The following is a 21,298-nucleotide window of genomic DNA, read 5'->3' as shown; positions in this document are numbered from 1 at the left end:
AGAAATTGCCCAGAATTCCAACTATAGTCTGTGACAAGAAGTTAATTGCCATTGTCAATAGCCTAGAGGCTATTCTGTCATTCAACACATTTTCGTTTAAATCATGGCAACAGTCATTCCTCTGAGCAAGAAGGCTCACTGAAGATTATTGACACCAAGAGTAACTTGTGCTGTGTGCTCCTGTTCGATTGCCAAGACTTCACAAGACAGGAAGAGGTGGAGAGATAACCAGTATATTTCATGGAGAAGTCAACACTAATGATGAAGTGGTTTTAACCTGAAGGAAGTAATGAGAATTGAGTGCAAAAGGAAAGAATGCATAATACAACATTTTCAGAATAAGCTAAAATTTGCTAGCCATTTTGGATAAAAGAAAAACCTTGATCACTACCCACGTTATAAAACAAGTTAACTCTGAGTGGATTGCTGATCTAAATATATTGTGCTGTTTTAGAAAAACAAAAAAAAATATTTCTGTGGTCTTAGAATAAGAAAATATTCTTATATCCTAAACAGCACAGAATATATTAACCATAAGAATGAAATGACTTTAGATTATGTTAAAATTAAGAGCTGGTTCTCATCAAAACACACACACACACACACACACACACACACACACACACACACGGAAATGCTTGTAACAAGCTGAAAGAACTCCCAAAGATAGGACAGACAATGCACAAATCATTCCAATAGAAACTTCAATAAGAGGTTATTCAATGGATAATACATGTGTAAAAAATATTCAACGTCCTAAATAATCAGAAATGTTCAAATATAACGCTACCTGGTACCATCAAACACCACCCAGAAATCTAAAATGAAATGACAGAAATACCAAGTTTTGTGAAGGATGTGGATAAAGCAAGAATCTCATGCACTGCTGGTGGGTGTTAAAATTGGTACAAACATTTTGGGAAACTGTGTAGTATATACTTTGGCTGACTAAATGTAATCCTGTGTCCTGGCAATTCCACTCCTGTGAATATACTGAACAGAAATTTGTATCACCAAAAAACTAGTCACAGAATTTATATACTGCACGACTTATTACTCAAAATAGCCCCAAATGCAAAACTACCCACTTGTTTATTAACAATAAAGTGAACCAATGAATCATTTGATATTCACACAATGGAGTCCTATGTAGAAATGTTAATGAATCACAATAATAATATGCAACAATACAGATAAATTCACAAAAATCATATGGAATGGAAAAAGGGCCATTATTAAATGTTTTGTGCTGTATGATTCCATTTATATAAAGTACAAAACAGGCAAAGGTAATCTAATCTTTCAAATGGTAAGATAGTAGTAAACTTATTCCCAACAATTCTGGTCCTACAAATATACCCACCAGAACTACACCCTTGGGAATAATGACTGAGAGGGGGCAAAAGAGGGTTTTAGGAGACTGAGAATGTTCTGTTTCTTGATCTGGGTATTGTGTACAGAGGTGTGGTCATTTGTGAAATCCCACTGAGCTGTGCACTAATAACCTGTGTATGTGTCTTAAATTTTTAAAAAATACATGTCTCCCCCCCAAAATTGGAAGTTACTAGGGAAAGGTTGTTCCTGTGAATGTGCGTGACCTTCTGATTGTGTCTGAACATGATGAAACATACAGATCTACAGGCCTGTATTGTGAGCTCACAATGAGACATCAGATAATAATAACAATGCTGTTTAGAGTAAGTCTGTGATTTTGTCATGAAATTCAGCAGAGCTTATCCTAAATCTTTGTCCTTTGTGATGACTTGTTGCTGATCACTCAAACCTGGGACCAGTGTTCATATCACACACCTGTTTTTCTGCTAACACAGGAATCTCCTGGAGGTGTCCTGGATCAACCTCAATGCCATCTCTTCCTTCCAGGCCAAACCCTCCTGCATGGGCACACACAGAGTATCCAGGGCATCACCTAATGGACCTGAATGCAGGGTCCCCTAAAGTCTAGATGTCCTCAAGGGCAGCACCATGGTTCTGGTACTGAACTCTGGGAATGAATACGACAAGGTCCCAGCAGAATTTACTCCAGAATGATACCCCACTGATGACACTAGGTCTCCCATCTCACTTGGGCAGCCATACAGGTAGCTCTGAGCACAGATCTCAACTGCATCCATAGTCTGCACCCTGTACATGGTACTCTGCCTCTTCAGAGTCTAGAGGCTCTAAAAGAGCATTATCATCAAAGATTTATTTCCGAAGTAACTGCTCCATTCCACAATCTGTAGCTCTAACACCACCTGTCAGCCAAGAGGGTGACCTTAGGTCTGTAACTGCTGCAGAGAAAGGAAGAGGCCACCATGTCCACACGCAAATGCATGCACATGGAGGCGGTCTCCTCCCTATCCCACCAGCCCAGATGCCTCTCCCAGGCGGTGTTACTAACTGCTTCTTCTTGCACATCTGTACCTGCAATGGCAAAGCCTGCTTCTTCTTCTGGTGTCCTCAGACCTTTGCTATAGCAGCCTGTGGCTCTCCACAGGAATCACCCATCTAGGTTCCACTCCTTCCCTATAATACGCAAAATGCAGGGAACCAACAATATTTCTGTTGAGATGCGACGGTAGTGTGTAAAGGGGTCAGGTGCGCTGTGCTTGCTTTTTCTAGCTTAGTGCTACTGAAAGAGGGATTAGGGGGAGTACTTTTGAATCAGTGTCCTGAGGGCAATGGGAAGCCATTGAAGGGATTAATGCCAGGGGATTGTCTCCCAACTCCGTTTGTCCCTCTGCCCTCCCTGTAAGTCTTGCCCCTCTTTCCGTCCCAGAACCACATCTCTCCATCTTCCATGGCCCCACCTCTTTTATTTCCTCCTCACTCAGTTTGATGTACCTGCCCCTTGCTGTCCCCACTGTTACCACCGGTTAAGTCTCTCTCATCCAGTTTGCCACCCTTCACCTCTCTGGCAATACCTTTTAATCTAGATTTTTCTATTTTCTTTTCTCCCTCTTCTTTTCTCCGGTTCACTCTTGTTGTCTCTCCATATCCACTTGCCCCTTCCTCTATTTTACCATCGCTTTTTCTTTTCTTTTTTTTTTTTTTGCATTTTTTGAACATTGTTTTTATTCTTTTAGTTTTTTGTTTATTGCAGTAACTGGTTTATAACATTGTATAAATTTCAGGTGTACATCATTATACTTCTATTTCTGCATAGATTACATCATGTTCACCATCCAAATACTAATTACAACCCATCACCACACACATGTACCGAATTTTCCCTTTCACCCTCCTCCCTCCCCCGTTCCCCTCTGGTAAGCACCAATCCTATCTCTGTCCCTATGTGTTTGTTTATTGTTGTTATTATCTACTACTTAATGAAGGAAATCATACGGTATTTGACCTTCTCCCTCTGACTTATTTCACTTTACATTATACCCTCAATGTCCATCCACGTTGTCAAAATGGCTGGATTTCATCGTTTCTTATGGCTGAGTAGTATTCCATTGTGTATGTATACCACATCTTCTTTATCCATTCGTCCCTTGATGGGCACTTAGGTTGCTTCCAAGTCTTGGCTATTGTGAATAACGCTGCAATGAACACAGGGGTGCATGTATCTTTACGCATTGGTGTTTTCAAGTTCTTTGGATAAATACCCAGCAGTGGAATAGCTGGATCATATGGTAGTTCTATCCTTGATTTTTTGAGGAATGTCCATACTGTTTTCCATAGTGGCTGCACCAGTTTGCACTCCCACCAGCAGTGTATGAGAGTTCCCTTCTCTCCACATCCTCTCCCACACGTTGTTTCCTGTGTTGTTAATTATAGTCATTCTGATGGGCGTGAGGTGATATCTCATTGTAGTTTTCATTTGCATTTCCCTGATAGTTAATGATTTTGAACATCTTTTCATGTGTCTGTTGGCCATCTGTATATCTTCTTTGGAGAAATGTCTGTTCAGGTCTTTTGCCCATTTTTTAATTGGGTTGGTAGTTTTTTTGTTGTTGAGATGCATGAGTTCTTGATATATTTTGGAGATTAAGCCCTTATCAGATGTATGGTTTGCAAATATCTTCTCCCAATTGTTAGATTGTCTTTTCGTTTTGTTGATGGTTTCCTTTGCTGTGCAGAAGCTTTTTAGTTTGATGTAGTCCCATTTGTTTATTTTTTCTATTGTTTCTCTTGCCCGGTCAGACATGGTACTTGAAAAGATATTGCTAAGACCGATGTCGAAGAGCGTACTGCCTATGTTTTCTTCTAGAAGTTTCATAGTTTCAGGTCTTACATTCAAGTCTTTAATCCATTTGGAGTTAAGTTTTGTGGATGGTGTAAGGGAAGGGTCTACTTTCATTTTTTTGCATGTGGCTGTCCAGTTTCCCCAACACCATTTGTTGAAGAGACTTTCTTTTCTCCATTGTATGTTCTTGGCTCCTTTGTCAAAGATTAGCTGTCCCTAGATGTGTGGGTTTATTTCTGGGCTTTCAATTCTATTCCATTGATCTGTATGTCTGTTTTTGTGCCAGTACCATGCTGTTTTGGTTACTATAGATTTGTAGTATATTTTGAAATCAGGGAGTGTGATACCTCCAGCTTTGTTCTTTTTTCTCAGGATTCCTTTAGCTATTCCGGGTCTTTTGTTGTTCCATATAAATTTTAGGATTCTTTGTGCTATTTCTGTGAAAAATGTTGTTGGGACTTTGATAGGGATTGCATTGAATCTATAGATGGCTTTAGGAAGTATGGACATCTGAACTATGTTAATTCTTCCGATCCAAGAGCACGGAATATCTTTCCATTTCTTTGTGTCTTCTTCAGTTTCTTTCAGCAATGTTTTATAGTTTTCCGTGTACAGCTCTTTCACCTCTTTGGTTAAGTTTATTCCTAGGTATTTTATTCTTTTTGTTGCAATTGTAAATGGGATAGTATTCTTAATTTCTCTTTCTGCTACTTTGTTGTTAGTGTATAGAAATGCAACTGATTTTTGTATGTTGATTTTGTATCCTGCAACTTTACCATATTCGTTTATTCTAAAAGTTTTTTGGTGGATTCGTTAGGGTTTTCTATATATAAAATCATGTCATCTGCCAATAGTGAGAGTTTCACTTCTTCATTGCCTATTTGGATTCCTTTTATTCCTTTTTCTTGCCTTATTGCTCTGGGTAAAACCTCCAGTACCATGTTGAATAAGAGTGGTGAGAGCGGGCAGCCTTGTCTCGTTCCTATTTTGAGAGGAATGGTTTTCAGCCTTTCCCCATTGAGTATGATGTTGGCTGTGGGTTTGTCATAAATAGCTTTTATTATTTGAGATACTTTCCTTCCGTACTCATTTTGTTGAAAGTTTTTTTCATAAACAGGTGTCGTATCTTGTCAAATGCCTTCTCTGTGTCTATTGAGATTACCATGTGGTTTTTATTCTTTGTTTTGTCAATGTGGTGTATCACATTGATTGATTTGCGGATGTTGAACCATCCCTTCGTCCCTGGTATAAATCCCGCTTGATCATAGTGTATGGTCTTTTTAATGTGTTGCTGTATTCGGTTTGCCAATATTTTGTTGAGGATTTTTGCATCTATGTTCATCAGCAATATTGGCCTGTAATTTTCCTTCTTTGTATTGTCTTTGTCTGGCTTTGGTATCAGGGTGTTGTTGGCCTCGTAGAATGAGTTAGGAAGTGTTCCATCTTCCTCTACTTTTTGGAATAGTTTGAGAAGGATGAGTATTAAGTATTCTTTGAATGTTTGGTAAAATTCACCAGAGAAGCCATCTGGTCCTGGACTTTTATTTTTTGGGAGGTTTTTGATTACTATTTCATTCTCTTTACTTGTGATTGGTCTATTCAGATTCTCCATTTCTCCTTGGTTCAGTTTTGGGAGGTAGTATGAGTCTAAGAATTTATCCACTTCTTCTAGAGTGTCCAATTTGTGGGCTTATAATTTCTCATAGTATTCTCTTATAATCCTTTGTATTTCCGTGGTATCCATTGTAATTTCTCCTCTTTCATTTCTAATTTTATTTATTTGAGCCTTTTCTCTTTTGTTCTTAGTAAGTCTGCCTAAGGGTTTGTCAATTTTGTTTATCTTGTCAAAGAACCAACTTTTTGTTTCATTAATCCTTTCTACTGTTTTTTTTTTGCCTCAATTTCATTTATTTCTGCTGTGATGTTTATTATTTCTCTCCTTCTGCTGACTTTGGGCTTTGTTTGTTCTTTTTCTAGTTCTGTTAGGTTTAAATTAAGGTTGCTTATTTGGGATTTTTCTTTTTTGTTAAGATGGGCTTGTATCGCTACGAGTTTCCCTCTCAGGACTGCTTTTGCTGCATCCCATTTGATTTGGTATGGCATATTTTCATTTTCGTTTGTTTCCAGATATTTTTTGATTTCTCTTTTAATTTCATCAATGATCCATTGGTTGTTCACTAGTATGTTGTTTAATCTCCACATTTTTGTCACTTTCCCAGTTTTTTTTTCGTGGTTGATTTCCAATTTCATAGTATTGTGGTCTGAAAAGATGCTTGTTATGATTTCAATCTTCTTAAATTTATTGAGGCTTGCTTTGTTTCCCAACATATGGTGTATCCTTGAGAATGTGCCATGCATGCTTGAGAAGAATGTGTAGTCAGCTGTTTTTGGATGGAGTGCTCTGTATATGTCTACTAGGTCCATCTTGTCCAGTTTTTCATTTAAGTCCACTGTTTCTTTATTGACTTTTTGTCTGGATGATCTTTCCATTGGGGTAAGTGGGATATTAAGATCCCCTACTATTATTGTGTTGTTGTTAATTTCTCCTTTTAGGTTTGTTAATAGTTGCTTTGTGTACTTTGGTGCTCCTATGTTGGGTGCATATATATTTATAATTGATATTATTAAGTTAAGATTATAATCTTCTTGGTGGAGTGTCCGTTTTATCATTATATATTGCCCTTCTTTGTTTCTCTTAACCTGTTTTATCTTGAAGTCTACTTTGTCTGATATGAGTATGGCAACATCTGCTTTCTTTTATTTGCCATTAGCTTGGAGTATTGTCTTCCATCCTTTCACTCTGAGGCTGTGCTTGTCTTTAGTGCTAAGATGTGTTTCCTGAAGGCAGCATATTGTTGGGTCTTGCTTTTTAATCCATCCTGCCACTCTGTATGTTTTGATTGGAGAGTTCAGTCCCTTTACATTTAGGGTAATTATTGATATATGAGGGCTTAATGTTGCTGTTTTATCACTTATTTTCTGGTTCTTTTGCATTTCCTTTGTTTCTTGTCCCATTTGTTTCGGAGTGCCAATTCATTATGGTTGTTCTGTCTTATGACTCTTCTAGTTTTCTCTTTGTTTATCATCTGTGATTTTGTTTTGATTATTTGTTTAGTGGTTACCTTGTGTTTTGTGTAAAAAAATCTTGTGTATGAGATAGTCCATTATCTGATGGCCTCTTATTTCCTTATACTGAGTCAATTCAATCTCTTTCTTCTTCCCCTTCTAAGTCGTTCTTGTTATACCTTATTCTATCTTGTGTTGTGAGTGTGTGTTTACAGTGATGAGGTTATATTTATGTTTGGTGATTTCCGTCTTTGATCTTTGATTTTGGTATTTAAGTGGTTGCTAGCCTATTCCGATAAAGATCTACTATTTTTATGATTTTATCTACCTATTTTTCTCCTTGCTCCAAGCTTTGTATTCCCTTTCTCTTCTTTTTTTCAGGCCTGAGGGCCTTCGTGAGTATTTCTTGTAGTGGATATCTTGTGGCCATGACTCCTTTAGCTTTTGTTTATCCAGGAAAGTTACTATTTCTCCACCATATTTGAAGGATATTTTTGCTGGATAGAGTATTCTTGGCTGAAAGTTTTTGTCTTTCAGTATTTTGAATATATCATTCCAGTCTCTCCTAGCCTGTAAAGTTTCTGTTGAGAAATCCGCTGAGAGCCTGAGGGGAGTTCCTTTGTATGTTATTTTTTGTTTTTGTCTAGCTGCCCTTAATATTGTTTCTTTGTCATTGACTTTAGCCAGCCTTACCACTAAATATCGTGGAGTGGGCGTTTGCCTGTTGACATATTTAGGTGACCTATTGGCTTCACTTACTGTTATTTCCTGCTCCTTCCCCAGATTTGGGAAGTTCTCATCAATTATTTCCTTGAATAGGCTCTCTGTTCCTCTTTCCCTCTCTTCTCCCTCAGGAATACCTATAAGTCTTATGTTACATTTCCTAATAGAGTCAGATATTTCTTGGAGACTTTATTCATTTCTTTTTAGTTTTAGTTCTCTCTCCTCTTCCATCTGGAGCATATCTGTATTCCTGTCCTCTATAATGCTAATTCTTTCCTCCGTATTGTCAGCTCTGTTCTTTAAAGATTCCAGATTCTCCTTTACTCCTCCATTGTGTTCTTGATCTCCATCAGTACTGATTGGTTTTTCTTTATGATTTCAATCTCTTTTGTGAAGAAACTCCTTATCTCATTGAATTGTTTGACTGTGTTATCTTGTATTTCATTGAGTTTTTTTTATGGTAGCTGTTTTGAAATCTCTGTCATTTAGGTTACAGATTTCTGTGCCTTCAGGGTTGGTTTCTGGGTGCTTGTCATTTTCCTTCTGGTCTGGTGATTTCATGTACCTTTGCATTGTGGTTCCTGAATTCACTTTGTTTTCCTCATCCTGGAAATATCTGGTTGCAATTTCCACCGGCCCCCACCATGTAGGGGTTAAGGGCTGTGTAATCTGAGACCCCTGTGCTCTGCCCTGGCTGCTCACTGTGATCAGCAGGCTTCTCAGTCTGGTCTGGTTGGCTGAGCTTCAGTGTCAGGCATGTGAAGAGGGGGGGTTCTCTCTTTCACCCACTGGGTCCCTGGCGTGGGGGGCTTCTCACTTGCCCTTCGTTATCTGCTCTCCTGGGGTGCTCAGATGTTGATGTCACCCCTGCAGCAGTTCTGAGTCCTCTGTGTGGGAGTTTCCCACTGGCTGAGAGAGCCTGAAGAGCTACAGTTTCCCTGCAGAGGGCCACCCCTCCCCCCTCTCTGGGAGCCACGCGGACCCAGATCGCTGATCTGATGGGGAGGGAGAGGATATCTCCTTACCTCTCCCCACTTCCTCTGGTGGCCCCAGTACATCCACTCTCAGATGTGAGGCAGTGTGGATCTCTCTGATCTTCCTTTTTGCTTCCTAGGGGTCTGTTGTTGGTCTGTGACTGTTCCTTTTGTTGTATGTTATTGGGGGAAGAGTTTACGGGAAAGCTCACTTCGCCATGATGCTGATGTCACTCAAAATATATACATTTTAATTGCAAAAAATTGACTGGTCTCATAGTGAAGTAGGCAGATCTCCGTTCCCTCGTGTTACTACCTTGGTTATATTACATTACCTGGTAAAAGGGACTTTGAAGTTGTAATTAAGGTTACTAATCATCAGATTATGTTGTGGACCAAATGTTTGTGTCCCTCCACATATCATACATTGAAATTCTAACTCCCAATGGGTTGGTAATAGGAGGTGGGGCCTTTGGACATAATTTTGTCACATGATGAAGCCCTCGTGAATGGGATTACTGCTCTTATAAGAAGCTACAGGAGACAACTTGCTTTCTGCCTCTCTCACTGTCTAAGGGTATGAGAAATCAAGGGCCATCAGCAAACCAGGATCAGGTATCTCAACAGACACTGAATCTGCCAGGATCTTGATCTATGAATTTCCCAGCCTCTAGAAAGGTGAGAAATCAATGTTTGTTGTTTACCCAATCAGTCTGCGGTATTCTTGTTATAGCAGCCCTAACAGACTAAGATGGGAGATTGTCCTGGATTATCAAGGTAGGTCCAATGTAATCACATGAGCCTTTAAGAACAGAAATCAAATAGAATAGAAAGAAGGAAGAGATTCAAAACAGGAAGGGGATTCAGTTTGCTAATGGTGGCTTTTAAGATGGAGGGAGCCACATGAGAATCCTCTAAAGAAATGTATTCAGCCAACAACATGATTCAGCCTGGAAGCAATTCTGCCACAGGTCCAGTTAAGAGACAACAACAGCAGACACCTTGACTTCAGCTTTCTGACCTGTCAATCTGTGAGAAAACAAATGTCTGTTGTTTTCAGCTGCTAAATTCATGGAAGTGTGTTTTAGCAGCAGTAGAAATCTAAAGACATAGAAACACATTTAGTGAAAAATATTTACACAATGAATTACTGCACAACTGATACCATTTTGAAATCTGGCAGTAACAATTTTCCTAAGGTTTAGGTGCAACCTAGTTTTTATGTAGTGTCAGTGTAAATCTGATATTTTACCTGCCATTGCAAGAAAATGAAATAAAAATCACTGTATAGGAAAAACTCAGTTTTTCCTTCTTCTGTGTAGAGAAGAACACAGTTCTCTACTGTGTGTTTCTTTCCTGTGAGTCTCCTTTCCTTTTACACAGAACACTTCAGTTCTGACACTTGTGATCACCAAATTTGTGGAGATTTTTCCGCACAACAAGCAATTCTCTGGACATCAGCAGGCTGTTGTGCAATTTAATTCAATTCTAACACCATCTTCCAGAAGATAGTGTCAAATCCCATGGGCTAACAGCTTAGTCCCAGAAACTGCTCCCACCCCTGTTCAAATGCCAATTACATGTAGTAATTGTCCACAAGTTACCCACAACTTCTGTCTTACTTGGCTACAAATCAAAGCCACCAGTGACTCCCTCCTTGGGTTCAATTAATTTGCTTAGAATGATTCACAGAATTCAGGGAAACATTTAGTCTTGCCAGTTTATTAAACGCTGTGTTAAAGGATACAAACAGCCAGATAAAGAGACACAAAGGGGAGGTCCGGAAGGGTCTCCAGGGTAGGAGCTTCTGTCCCTATGAAGTTGGGGTGCGTCACCCTCCTAGCGTGGATGTGTTCACCAACCTGGAAACTCTTTGAACACCACACTATTGGGATTTTTATAAAGGTTTCATCCTGTAGGCATGATCAATTGTTCACTCTGTTTTCAGCTTTTCTCCCTTTTCAGGAGAATGGGGAGGCTGGGGTGAGAATTCCAAGCTTCTAATCCTGGCTTGGTCTTTCTGGTGACCAGCCCTCAAACAGGTGCCATACCAGAGTCCACCAAGTGTCACTTTATTAGAACAAAAGAAACTCCTATCACCCAGGAAATTGCAAGTGTTTCAGGAGCCCTGTGTCAGGAACGAGGGTCAAAACCCAAATATTAGAACAAAAGACTCCTAACGCTCTTTTTTCTTGGTGGGGTTGTGAGGAAGGTTGGCCCTGAGCCAACATCTGTGCCAATCTTCCTCCTCTTTTCCTGTGTGGGATGCTGCCACAGCATGGTTCGATGAGAGGCATGTAGATCCACTTTAGGAATCTGAACCCGTGAGCCCCGCGTCGCCAAAGTGAAGCACATAAACCTAACCACTACACCACTGAGTCGGCCTCTCCTAATGCTCTTATCACCCAGAAAATTACAAGGTCTTCAAGAGCCCTCTGTCAGGAACCAGGAGTAGAGACCAGTATATATTTTCTACTATATTTCAGGCACACAAACACTCTATTAACATTTTTTCCTGTTTCAAATTTTTGCAGAAACATTGTCTAAATGGACTTACATTCCAATCAAACTGCTTTCCTTAATCAGTAATCTATGAAGGGGATATTTTATTGTTGGTGTAATTACATTTGTCCTATTCATTGAAATATGATAAAGTATTTGATAGAGACCATTAACGAGTCATCTTTATTGAAGCAGACCTTCTATATAGATTTAAAGAGTCAATGCCCTCTGTCAAAGACATCAAGGAATGTGGATCAGTGGTCATGTTGATTTGTGCACATGTGGAATATCTTGATGGTCTGAGGCAGAGGAAGGCTGAACCACCATGATTGCATTCTCACTGTGGGTGCATATTTACTGCTATGGACTGAATAGTTGTGTCCTTCAAATTAATATGCTGAAGCTCTAATCCCCAATATGATGGATTTTGGAGGTGAGGCCTTTGGGAGGTGATCAGGTTTAGATGAGGTCATGAGAGTGGAGCTCTTAGGTGGGGATTAGTGTCCCCTTACAAGAGACCAGAGGTCTCTTGTTGCTATTGAAGATACAGGATGATGGTAGCAGTCTGAAAACCAGGAAAACAACCCTCACCAGACATCAAACCTGCCACCAATCTAATCTTGGGTCCCCTAATGTCATGGTCATTGTACAATCTAACACATGCAACTATTACAATTAACAAATAAACATTAGACAGTCCATTTATTTTATTTTTTTATTTTTGACATGAAATATTTTTATTAAATTCATTTCTGAGTGTTATTTAATACCTGTTGTGTTTGTTCTTTGACCCATCAATTACATAGGAGTGTATTGCTTAATTTCCAAGTATTAAATATTTTCATGTTTTTTTTTAAAATTTTTTGTTTATTGCAGTAACATTGGTTTATAACATTGTAAAAATTTCAGTTGTACATCATTGTACTTCTATTTCTGCATAGATTACATCATGTTCACCACCAAAATACTAATTACAACCCATCACCACACACATGTACCGAATTATCCCTTTCACCCTCCTCCCTCCCCCCTTCCCCTCTGGTAATCACCAATCCAATCTCTGTCTCTATGTGTTTGTTTGTTGTTATTATCTACTACTTAATGAGTGTGATCATACGGTATTTGCCCTTCTCCCTCTGACTTATTTCACTTTGCATTATACCCTCAATGTCCATCCATGTTGTCACAAATGGCTGGATTTCATCATTTCTTATAGCTGAGTAGTATTCCATTGTTTATATATATCACATCTTCTTTATCCATTCGTCCCTTGATGGACACTTGGCTGCTTCCAAGTCTTGGCTATTGTGAATAATGCTGCAATGAACACAGGGGTGCATGTATCTTTATGCATTGGTGTTTTCGTGTTCTTTTGGATAGATACTCAGCAGTGGAATAGCTGGATTGTATGGTAGTTCTCCCTTAATTTTTTGAGTAATCTCCACACTGTTTTCCATAGTGGCTGCACTAGTTTGCACTCCCACCAGCAGTGTAGGAGAGTTCCCTTCTCTCCGCATCCTCTCCAACACTTGTTTCCTGTCTTGTTAATTATAGCCATTCTGACGGGCGTGAGGTGATATCTCATTGTAGTTTTGATTTGTATTTCCCTGATAGTTAATGATGTTGAAAATCTTTTCATGTCCCTGTTGGCCATCTGTATATCTTCTTTCAAGAAATGTCTGTTCAGGTCTTTCGCCCATTTTTTAATTGGGTTGTTAGATTTTTGGTGTTGAGATGCATGACTTCTTTATATATTTTGGAGATTAACCCTTTATCAGATGTATGGTTTGCAAATATTTTCTCCCAATTGTTAGGTTGTCTTTTCATTTTGTTGATGGTTTCCTTTGCTATGCAGAAGCTTTTTAGTTTGACGTAGTCCCATTTGTTTATTTTTTCTATTGCTTCTCTTGTCCAGTCAGACATGGTGCTTGAAAATACGTGCTAAGACCGATGTCAAAGAGCATACTGCCTATGTTTTCTTCTAGAAGTTGCGTAGTCTCAGGTCTTACATTCAAGTCTTTAGTCTATTTTGAGTTAATTTTTGTGTAGGGGGTAAGGAAATGATCTACTTTCATTTTTTTGCCTGGGGCTGTCCAGTTTTCCCAACACCATTTGTTGAAGACACTTTCCCTTCTCCATTGTGTGCTCTTGGCTCCTTTGTCGAAGATTAGTTGTCCATAGATGTGTGGGTTTATTTCTGGGCTTTTGATTCTATTCCACTGAGAAAGATGAATTTTATTACTTATATTTTCTGAGAAGAAGGTCCCACGTACCATGCAGGGACACAGGGAAAGTATCATGTTTTAATAAGGAGAAAGAAGCAGAAGAGGGGGGAAGGCCTAGGCCAGAGCCTTTGTTGGGGTTTTCCAGGCAAAATCAGGACAGGACAGACAGCTTACAATTGGCTGGTATGAATAATTCCCATGGACCTTGGGGCACAGGGACTGTCTCTAATTGGTACTTGGTCCTGGGTTTATTTAGGGCAGTGGAAAAACAGGCTTGGAGTTTGAAAGTTGGATAAGGAGATGGTTAGGAGTGTGAGCTCCATATTGGTTAGGCTGCATATGAAAGGGATGCCTTTGTCAAGTCCTTTTCTCTTTCTAAAATTGGCTACTCATGAGAGAGGCAGTAACTCCCTAGTCATCAAGGTCACAAATGTCAGAGCTCTAAGAGTCTAGAAAATAAAGAAATATGGTAAATATAATAGGTGCTGTGATGAAAGGATACCAAAAAGAGAAGTGCAGAGTCTACTAAAACAGAATTAGAACGAGTTTGTCAGAAAAAGCAAAACAGAACAAATCAGAGTTACTGTGTGTTTCTCTATTTCCTTTTCCGAATGAATTCACCTCTTTCTCCCTTTCCTGCATCTCTATTCCTAGACTGGCCTATTCAATTCCAGGTTTCCAGTGAAGCCTTGGGAATGACACAAGAAGAAGAGAGGGAGAGCATATTGGGAAGTGAAATCTATGATTCTCTGAGATGGTTCCTTGGGTGTTGAATGAAGCCCTTATCAGTGTCCATTGCTCATAAATTCTAGTCACTAACACATCCATTCATGGCCTCTCCCTGGGCCTGGAGCCACATCTGGAGCTGATCCTCCTCCCATGCATGCAGTTAATGCCTAAACTCCAGTTTCTTCCCTAGGATTGGGCTGTAGGGGAGGAAGAGATTTCCTCTACCCACTTTAGGTCCTTCTGGCTGGGCTATGAACTAAATTGACACAAGAAAGAGTAACAGGAGAAAAATCAAACAAGGCTTTATAACATGTATACATGGGAGAGACTCAGGAAAACTGAGCAACTCAGCATTCTGGCTGAGGTTGTCATCTTAAATAGCATTTTCAGCTAAAGACAAAGGAAGATGTTGAGGGTAGTGGTTTGGGACTTAAAGGGGAGGAAAGCAATTCACATGCAAATGGAAAAGCAAATGTTTGGTAAACAGAACTTTGATAAGGATGGGCCTAGCAAGGACCTTCATAGTCTGCAGATACAGATTTATCCAGGCTGATGGCCTGTCTGATAAGAATTTTATCTTAAATTCTTTTAGGCAGTTAGGGGGAAGGCCAGAGTTTCTTTCACAGTCTTTTGTTCTTAAAATAATCAAACCAAGGCAAAGAGACCCATTTTGGGGTGGCAAATTCTGATCCCCCACAGGGCTAATGACTGTCTTGCTCTCCTGAGTTTCAGTGTCTCTACTGTTTATGAAGAAAGTTCTGGTTTTAAGTGGATTTGGACTTTATCAGAGCCTGAAAATGGCTTGGCTTTTTGTTAAATAATTTCCAATGATTTCTTTCCTGAGGTGAAGTGACTAATACATATGCCTGGCCTTTTCTTGGAGTTGAAGCTTTGGAAGAGCTTGCTCTTTCCATTCCAAGGAATGTATTATATTGCCCACAATGTTTTCTGCTACATGTTTGTATGAGGAAGGTGGACTCTTCCACCTGGAATTAAAGATCCTAGTTCTGCATTCTTCCCTTAATATTCTCCTGATTTCAATTTTCTAGGATCATCTCCCCATGCAGTAGGGGTTAAACTCTTCTCCAGGATCTTTGGTGCCTCCATGTTTCGTGCAGAGGGATATAACTACACCTGGCTGTTCCCTCTACCTTCCAATAGGCTATATAGCATGAGGTAACTCATATAGTTCTACCACCACAGTCTGGAGATGGGGCAGGAGACAATAAAAGCCGAGTGTTATGAGGCAGGGGCATTGTAGTGGGACAACTTTGAAGCTGGCTATGGGGCTCTAACTCCAATTTTAGCTCCTACTCACCAGCAAGGTCAATTTTAAGGAATGACTTCCTTAGTACATTGCCAAGTAGCATTCATAGTGCAAGAGAGCATGTTGTGGTTACGGGACCCATTGTCGACCCTGATCCTCCTTTAACTTTTGAAAGTTTTCCACTATGTCTCAGTACTTCTCTTAATGTTGCTTGAGGACCAGGGGACTTCTCATGCTTAACTTTCTTCTTGAACTTCCAAAATTTGTGTCACCTCCGGCATTGATATTCGTTAGTTGTGGCCTTTCATTTTCCTGTACAGCAAAAAAATCTGTACTCTGCCCAACAGGTGGCACAATTCCTATATTCCAATGTTGTTTTTTTTTTTTTACACAGACATCCATGAAATACAATTCAGAATCAAAGTTGGCCATGGTACTTACAAGAAGACGTGCACATACTTTGGAAACCCATGCAGTAATGTCTCCCAGCAATATCAAACACTCCATCCTATCTGTATTCCTTGTGCCTAATATTCTTTAAGTACACCACTTGGTCAACCACTCTGAATCATCTCATTCAGAGTCTAGGCCCAAATTCATTCTTGTCTCAAGCAGAATTCAGTTAAGACTACATTCATCATGATACTTGGCATCAAAATGAGGCAAATCGGCTTTATTCACCACCACTATTCCCACATATGTCCCATAGTCATCAAGTTGATGAAATGCCAAGGCTCATAGGGTCTTTCTTAGAAAAACATGTGCCTTCTCTTTAGATTCTATATTGACTTTTAGAGAGTGATGAGTGAATAAACAACTGAATTGTGCAAAACATACAATTTACATTTTTCCGGTAAGATTAGGAAATTTTGTTTTCCTTATCCATGCAAAGAAGAAGCTGGATACAGTGGAGTCACGGCTCATGAGCAGAAAGGGGGTGACAGTTGGAAAACACCCAGACATTAGGGAAACAGTTTCCACCAGCCACCTATTAGGCTTATAAATTAGAGAAATACAAAGGTTAAAGATGGAGGAGAGGGTTTGAAAAGATACAAAGGTGATCAGGAGAATAAGGATGCTTTGGGTGGCTCTAGACTCTTGGGAGGATCTGGATGAAACATTTTTCCTGTGAATGTGTTGGACCCGCTGCTTGTGCCTGTAAAGGGTATAAATCGTGGAACCACTGGTCCAGATTATGATCACAGAAAATGAAACCTCAGGAAATACTATTAATGCTACATATATTGAGCCTGTGGTTATCTCAGGATCAATAGCAAAACAGTATCCAAAATCTCTTTTCTTTGTCATATTTTTCACGCTCCATTTGTTAGACACATACAATGCATACATAGGAAAAATTAAATTTACAAACATGAATAGGATCCCGCAGAGGGAAACTGAGAAGCCAATGTACCTTGGGACTTTGACTTTAAGATCCTTCCAACAGGAGTTTATGGGGCTGATCACGATGGTCTGGAACACGCTCCAGAGGCATGTGGTGCCAATGGAAACAGTCCTACTAACTCTGTGAACATAGAAAAGAAGATCGCATCCAAAATCATTGACAAAATATTTCAGCCTCAAATCTTCCATTGTCTGAGAGACTCCCTTAGAATGATCAAAGTGTTGGATATAGTCAGGTGCTTGAGAATCAAATCTATGGCCTTCAACCTGCATTCTGTGTGAGAAAGGAAGAGGTAATGGTAAAGAAGAGAGAAATTGCCCAGAATTCCAACTATAGTCTGTGACAAGAAGATAATTGCTATTGTCATGTCTCTGTAGGCTATTCTGTCATTCAACATGTTTTCCTTTATATTATGGCAACAGTCATTCCTCTGAGCCAAAAGCCTCATTGAAGATTTGGGTCACCAAGAGTAATTTGCATTGTGTGCTCCTGTTTGATTGCCAAGGCTTCACAAGTCAGGAAGAGGTGGAGAGAGAACCAATACATTTCAGGGAAAAGTCAGCACTAAGGATGAATTGTTTTAACCTGGAAAAGCAATGAGACGTGAGAGGAAATGGAAAGACAGTATAACACAACCTTTCCAGAATAAGCTGAAATTTGCTAGCCATATTGGAAAAACGAAAAGTCTTAATCACGACCCACATCATAAAACCAATCAACACTGAATAGATTGCTGATCTAAATGTTAAAGATTTAATCTATTTTCATAGATAAACAAAAAGTATTTCTATGATCTTATAATAAGAAAATATATCCTAAACAATATAGAACGTATTAACCATATGGATCAAATGACTTCATATTATATTAAAATTAAGGCTGTTTTCATCAAAACAGACACACACACACAGAAAGAAATATAACTTGTATCCATCACAATGAACTCCTAAAGGCCATGCAATAGAATAAACAATGGGAAAATCTTTCCAACATAAACTTCTGTCAATGGAAATAATCAATAATCAATTTATAGATAAGAGAGATATCTAATAAACTGATGTGAGGACAAGTCCAGAAGTGTTCTCTTCCCCAGGGAAGAAAGAACTCGAGAGAAGCATGTTTTACAACATGGTTATAAACTGTTTAAGGAAAAGAAAACATACATCAAGCATAACAGGAATACAATTCTTTTCCCAAAGTCATAAGGAGATATTTTGCCACAATTTAGGACATACATAGCAAGTCAACATGACCGTGGTTCTCTGGGAAGACAAACTTATCTTCAAAGAAATACTGATAGTGTCAGAGAAAGAAGACATTCATCCCTATCTTTAAAGAGTGCATTCTTTGCTTTGGGAAAATGTTTGAAACAGATGTACAGTGGCTGTTTGGTGGGCCATAAGTCAGGCTGCTCTGTGAAAAACAAGTTTTAAACCAAATCAGATTTAAACCAGAATGGCTTCCTCATATACCTCAATATGTGAAAACTTCTTAATATTCTTATTATTTTGTTATTTTTCCCCTTTTGATTGGGAATCTTTTGATAAAAAGTATTGATGATCAAGTTATTATGCCCTGGTGCCAGGATCGATGCTGCCTGGCTTGGGTCCAACATGTCCCTCAGAGCTGGACATTTATTTTATTGATTTACCCCATTATCCACATGGTGGCAGGGGTCGGGGGGAAACCTGAGTTTAGTGAGCAGACATAGAGGTATATGCTGATAATGAAAGCATTCCTTAGGTCAGTAATTTTGCATTGTCTAACAAAGATTGTGCATGCACTTCAAAGAGATTTTGTAGTTATCACCATATAACATTTAACAACTGTAAAACAGATACAGTAGTAATTATAATAAAGTGTTTAGTTCAGAAGAATAAGTCTTAAGCATAATCTTGATCAGAAAAAGCGGCTCATTCAGAATTGTAAGAATGATCAACTATCTCGAGTTGTTGAGTAATCCTTGCTCTATCTTGCGTATCAGTCTTATAACATTTAGTAAAGAAAACTGTAATTAGCTTGATTATTATGCCTAATGCAAGAATTCCAAGTAATGAAAATAAGAATTTTAATCTGAAACTCAGAAGGGAACTAATATCTGAGGGGAGCCAACTAAACAAATTGAGATTTGGTGAGGGATCACTTTGGGCAGTCACCTGTTTTTTCATGTGTGTTAACAGAGATGACAGATTGGAAGATTCATCAGGTACAAAAACAACAGTCTGTTTGAACCATAGCACAAGTAGCATCGTGGGATGCAGTTAGAATATCTAAGTCCATTTTATTTTGCAGGACAGCCTTTCTCATTAAGGACATCTCAGTATTCAGTAAAGATATTCTTGTTGAGATATCATTGAAGACCTGCTGAGTAAATTTAGTGAGGACTTCTATATGAGACATGACATCTTCCAATCCTGTGAGGGAACAAATATAACTCATAGGTGGTCATAGCAATGGAACACTGAACAAGTCTATCTAGGCTTAAGGAGAGAAAGATTGTCAACAGTGGTTAATTTAGGATAAATTCTTCCCTGCGTCCAAGGGAACCCCAGAGAATAGCATCCTAGCCATCAAGGTGGTAGCCAATGCCAAAGATCTGTTCCACATAACCGTTGAGTTCCATTGGGTGCCACTTAATAAATCCTTGGCCTTCGAGAACAGTCTGTTCCTAACCTATCACTTTCTCTAAGAATGAAAGTATTTTGACGTGATTCCGGGAGTATCCATCCCATGTTTCAGGTACAGGGAGGTAAGTTTTGTTTAGAATGTTTATTCTCTTCCCAGGTGCTGATGTACCTCAAGACCCCTAACAAGGAGTAACCCAAACAAATCCATCCCAGATTTGTGTGAAACTGTCCATAGTTCTTGTTGTAGAATCCAATTTCTTTTGTTTAGTGGCAAATTGTTGGGATAAATGAATAGTTTGAGCAATAGAAAAGGAAGAACCATATCCTGTATCTTTAATAGTCTTGGCTATTGGCCAGGTTTCAGGATAATAATTAGTAATATCACATGAACTGTGAACATTGGAACTAGACTTCTCTGTCATAATTAATGGTTTTAGAGCTTTCCAAGTTGTACCTCAAAAGGGAGAAACACACTAAGGTAAATGAAGCGGGAAGCGGCTCACATATCCAACAACTGGAATGATTATTATGTGAAGCAAAAGAATGTGTCCATTGTAAGAAGACATTGTCATTAGAGGGCCACTCAGATGTGGACTGAATAAACAACCAAAGTATCAGATAAACCTTAAATGATATTCTGGTAGTTAATTAAAAGATTTTGTACTTAAGCTCTGATCTATTTTAGTCTAGAGGGGTAGAAAGAAAGTATTACGGTTATAGGAATAATAATTCAAAGGTACCAAAAAGGCAATCTAAAACACAAGAAAGGTGACTAGCATAACGTAAAAATATTAAAATTGTTAAGATAGTCAAGAATATCATTCTTATACCAAATATAAATTGTATTCAGCTTAAGCATTACAGTGGTTTGAATGAGGAGGTATAAGGTTGGGAACACAGGCCTGGTCTGGGAATTTGGGACAGCTGTCCATAACAGATGTCAGCTGCTTCTCATCTTGGCTTGGTAGTACTTGGCTTAGGCAGTCAAATTGTGGTGTCCATAACAGGGGTTGATATCCACTCAGGAGGAGGGTTCATTTTTAAATAAGAAATAGAGGCAAATAGACCCTGAGATATGGGTATATGAGTCTGTGACCTCACCTCCCCTGAGAACTGCAATTATCATTTCACTTGTGGCGACAATGGCAGTGCAGTCTTGAAGAGCTGATAATACTTATGAAAAATTTTTCCGTAGCCGCTAATTACCAAAACCAAATACAAGTTTTTGTGAGTATTTCCAAAGAGACTGTTGATGCATTTGGAGAGATTCTTACTCTTTTGTGATCTATGAGGGAGACAGGGTCTCATATGGGAAGAGCAGTAAATACTGTTTTCTGCCTCTTGAGGGCCTGGCAGTGAGGTGTGTGTGTCTCACAGGATTCCCTGAGAAGTTCTTCCACTAAAAATCAAGTTCTTTCTTAATCTTCAGACTCCTAAGAGGCATCATTATTAAAGTATTCACCAGATACCTGAACATAACAGAGTCCAAGAAGAACTTCTAATGAGATAAGAGTAAAAGAAAGAACATGTCAGTAGTTGACATTGGAAATCATTGGCCTTGTTTGAATAACTAAATGCAAATTAAACT

General features: G+C 39.0%; 1 pseudogene; it reads right to left on the bottom strand.

Moving 5' to 3' along the window:
• Nucleotides 1–16,518: 16,518 nt before the first annotated feature.
• On the bottom strand, nucleotides 16,519–17,531 carry LOC131397905 (vomeronasal type-1 receptor 4-like; annotated as a pseudogene).
• Nucleotides 17,532–21,298: the final 3,767 nt, after the last annotated feature.

The sequence above is a fragment of the Diceros bicornis genome, chromosome 34 (genome assembly GCF_020826845.1).
Source record: "Diceros bicornis minor isolate mBicDic1 chromosome 34, mDicBic1.mat.cur, whole genome shotgun sequence".
Classification (NCBI taxonomy): Eukaryota; Metazoa; Chordata; class Mammalia; order Perissodactyla; family Rhinocerotidae; genus Diceros; species Diceros bicornis.
The sequence above is the reverse complement of the archived record's forward strand: the minus strand, read 5'-3'. Positions and strand labels throughout refer to the sequence as shown.